This window comes from Chrysochloris asiatica, unplaced genomic scaffold (assembly GCF_000296735.1).
Source record: "Chrysochloris asiatica unplaced genomic scaffold, ChrAsi1.0 scaffold00146, whole genome shotgun sequence".
In the NCBI taxonomy this organism is placed as follows: Eukaryota; Metazoa; Chordata; class Mammalia; order Afrosoricida; family Chrysochloridae; genus Chrysochloris; species Chrysochloris asiatica.
The window spans coordinates 5,675,744-5,679,544 of record NW_006408664.1 but is presented as its reverse complement, the minus strand read 5'-3'; the positions used below and the strand labels follow the sequence as shown (position 1 = coordinate 5,679,544).

The 3,801-nt window shown below is 32.5% G+C and overlaps 1 protein-coding gene across 4 annotated transcripts in view; it reads right to left on the bottom strand.

Moving 5' to 3' along the window:
• Positions 1–2,262: 2,262 nt before the first annotated feature.
• SYNCRIP (synaptotagmin binding, cytoplasmic RNA interacting protein) overlaps positions 2,263–3,801 on the bottom strand; it is a 31,533-nt gene continuing 29,994 nt past the window's right edge. For 2 of the 4 annotated variants that reach the window (XM_006870639.1, XM_006870642.1), the window contains one exon: positions 3,595–3,801. This exon is cut by the window's right edge and continues 136 nt beyond it. The gene's annotated coding sequence lies outside the window, so the exon portion shown is untranslated. The other 2 variants (XM_006870640.1, XM_006870641.1) reach the window with 2 other exon arrangements.

Sequence of the window (3,801 nt, the reverse complement as noted above, 5' to 3'; positions counted from 1 at the left end):
TTGAGTGGTATTACTGAGTTTATATACCTTAAAACATCGTCCCCAGTCTCTTTCTTTTACGTATTATCTTTTGTTTTACCACTTAATTCTACACCCACTGAATTCCTATGATCAGAGAAAATTTTTTGGATATACATCATTGGGGAAAAGATGATCATGGTGGGTACTATTCACAAAGTTTGGGGAATTAAAGGAAATGTTGAACTTGGGTTAGTTCTCTCTCCTTAACGCATGTAGTCCTTCTATTTGTTAACTCTGAAATGGCCTGATCTTCCATGTTTCTGATCAATAGTGACTTTTGTCTTAGCAGTCAAAAAAAGTAGCTCTACATGTTTAATTTTGCTGATAAGGTTCATCCTAATATTAAGTCTTTCCAAACATACATACAATTGAATAACCCAGGTGGTCACCCATCAATCCTTTCTATTTTTTGATTATGAGGAAAATGCTAGTATTTTATTCCGTCCTGCTTATGTAACTGGTAGAAAAATTTATCGTGATGCTACAGCAACTGCCATCATGAGTATGCAACAACTTTTTGTGTTCAATTGCACTTTGAATTTTAACATCTTATTTAATTGTAGTAACTGAAGATATACCATAAAAAGCATATGGTAAAGTATGTATAACACAATTTCCTCACAAATCAACTTTCTGAAAATTAATAAAATTAATTTTTTGAATCTTTTGACTGCCAAGTAGTCTGCAGAAACAAAATCTTGCGTCTGTTTCAGTTAGGTAACTCAAGGTGTTTTGTTTTGTTTTTTTCTTTAAACCAATCAGAATGCTTTATGGATACACTTTTCACCCCAAGAAAGGGATTCCTCTAGGTCAAAGACCCTTTGACATACAATACATACAAAAAATTTTTAACTTGTCATCTGTCCATTCATTGAAGCTGTCATAGCCAAGAACCCATAAACAAATTACAAATAGCAAAAACCTACATTAGTTAACATTCCCCCTTAACATGTTGACATTTTTACTAAGTTAGTAATTTTTGCATTTCCATCTCATATGCCATGACATTCCATATAAATTGCATTATTGCTTTATAGGCCACACAACATTCAAATGTTTATATGCATTGCCTGTTTTTCCTTGATCTCGGATTAGAATCTGATATGGATTTTACTACAGAAATTTAAAGTCTGAAAATACCAGTTAGTATTTCTTCTCAGAACATAATTGTTCACATCACTAATCACTACATGCATATTTAGCTCTGATTATATTGCTCAAAAACTGCACCCATTATCAGAACAGTGCAAATGAGATTTAATTTTAAAAGCAATTATAATGGCTTGAATTCAAAGTTATTCAAATGAACACTGTCAAGTAATTTCACTTGAGTGTGTATATACTCCATCACCCCTGTTTACATTAACCTTCTTTTAAGTGTAACCAACAATTCTTCACAATTTCTTTATATCATGTTTTCCCTCCCAAGTCCCCAAACTAAAAATGCCAAATAGTCTTGGAAATCCACAGCTCCACAATATTTTAATGTTTAAGAACACATTTGTGAACTCACAAAAGTGTTCATCTTTCAACTTTGACAATGCAGTTCTACTTAAGTCAAACAAACCTGTCCAAAAATCCCAACAAATAATTCTGAGAGTTAATTTAAACACCTTGACAGTGTCCCTTAAAAACGGTATGACAGTAAAGTGCCAATAGGCATGGCAATGACCTCTTTGATGGGATCATTTTACTCCTTGGCACTAGGAAATGCCAGCTCCAAGGATTACACTGAGAGTCAATTGTACTGAAGGCTACATTTAGTTTACCCTCTTTTCATAAACCTATTATACTAGTTAGAATGAAATGCAAATGATTTGTGTAGCCCTCAAACTTACACTAAGATTTGAGAGATATGTAATTTTAAAAAGCACAGGGTAATATAAAAAATCAGTGGCAGAAAGTTTCATTAAGCACCAGGAACTAATTTTTGCCACCCCATACTCATTTGTAGGTAAGTTTCAATAACCGGCAAGGCACATTTACATATATTCCAATGAATACTTATTGACAAATTTTAAATTACACTCTATGTCCCAGCTATCCCAGTAACTGACATACAACATACTAAAATGATTTATTAAGATAACATAAAAAAAACCAATTAATATGACACATACAGCCTATTGGCAACCACTATTCTAAAATTATGTAAGTACAAGTAAACATACTGAAATGTGTGCAATTCTAAGTTTTTAAACCAGATTTCTACACTAACACACATTTATATTAATGACACATAAAAAAAATAAAAACTTTATTACAAAAATAAGTTACACTCGCCTCCAGCTTACAGTATAAAACAATTTTATTTGCAGGAATGCAAAATGATTGTTTGCCATGAGCATTTTGAACATATGACATGTCTAATTTTCTTGTTAAATTTGCATTTACTGGGGAACTGGTTTTGTATAAAACCTTAATTAAGTATAATAAGCTCTGATCTTCATTGTGGTGCCTATTGGGTATGTGATATAACTGCAGTATCCCTTTGAGGAAGGGGAGAAGGGATTTCTTTACACCAAGTCCAAATTAAACTATAATTTCACTTTTGACTTTTAAGCTATCAACTTAGGACTTGGCAAAATAATTTGAGGGTGATTCAATAGAGGATGCTTCACCACTGAACACTCACTGTCATCAAGGTGCTTTAGAAAATTAAAAACATAGCACAAATGATTGTACTCTACTCTACAAGTTATCATGACCTGCATAAAAAATGGAAAGCTGATTCACATTTTTGCAGTGACCAGCAGTAAGAAATGCACTAATGAAACATACCTTTTACCTAAAAAGCTAAACTACAGCCATATACTAATTTCTATGATTTATGAAAAAACTTCAAAATAACCAAATGTCAGGCTTCGCTGTACAATTGTCAATTTTAGTCTGACATTTTATAAAGGGACACTGCAGTATTTAGTACAAGTTCGGATGCACTTTTTTTTTTTTTTTTTGAACATCTGATGTCTTACAAAAGTAACATCTTGCTAAACTATTATACATCCAAATAACTACAATATCTGAAGAAGCAAGGCTGCTTTTTCAGCCACAAAATACGACAAAAGCAAGGCCTGTTATGATGGTCATGAGGAAGTCTTACAAGCCTCTGAAACTAAAGGCAACTAAGAATGTTACATTTGGTATATTAAAATCTTACCCTCATATCATATTTAACAAGCCTTGCTTTTATCTACAAAGATTTTCTATGTACAGTACAGATAGGGTATAGTTCAATCCTCTGCTACTGAGGTAGTTAACCAACCCTTTAAAAAAGGTTCTGAAAAGAACCACTATCTGGAATGCCTGACTAACCAGCTCTGATGATTACACCTGAAACTGCATATCTGAAACACAATTCAAAAGTGATTACTATAAAAAGGATATAGACAATCATGATTAACCTTGGTGAGCAGAAGTAAGATTTAAGGATACCAACAATGGTATTCATCTATACCACTGCAATAAAATTTAGATGCACAAATTCAAGAGAATATTTCAGAATACCACTGCTGGAATCCTTAATTTAAAAAAACAGGGGAAAAATCTACTTAGAGCAGATTTTTTAAAGAGAAGAACTTTATTCTTTATTAAGATACCATGCTAGAAGTTATGAAGAATTTCTGTTGCAACACATTTTGGAAAATAGAGTAGCTTTAGTTTAATAACTTGCACTGCAGAGAAAATTGTTAAAGATATTCATATCAAAGTCCAAGTATTAGTTCAATGTCCCGTATTTGATTCCATGATCTTCATAGGAAGGTCTTCTGCAATAGAATA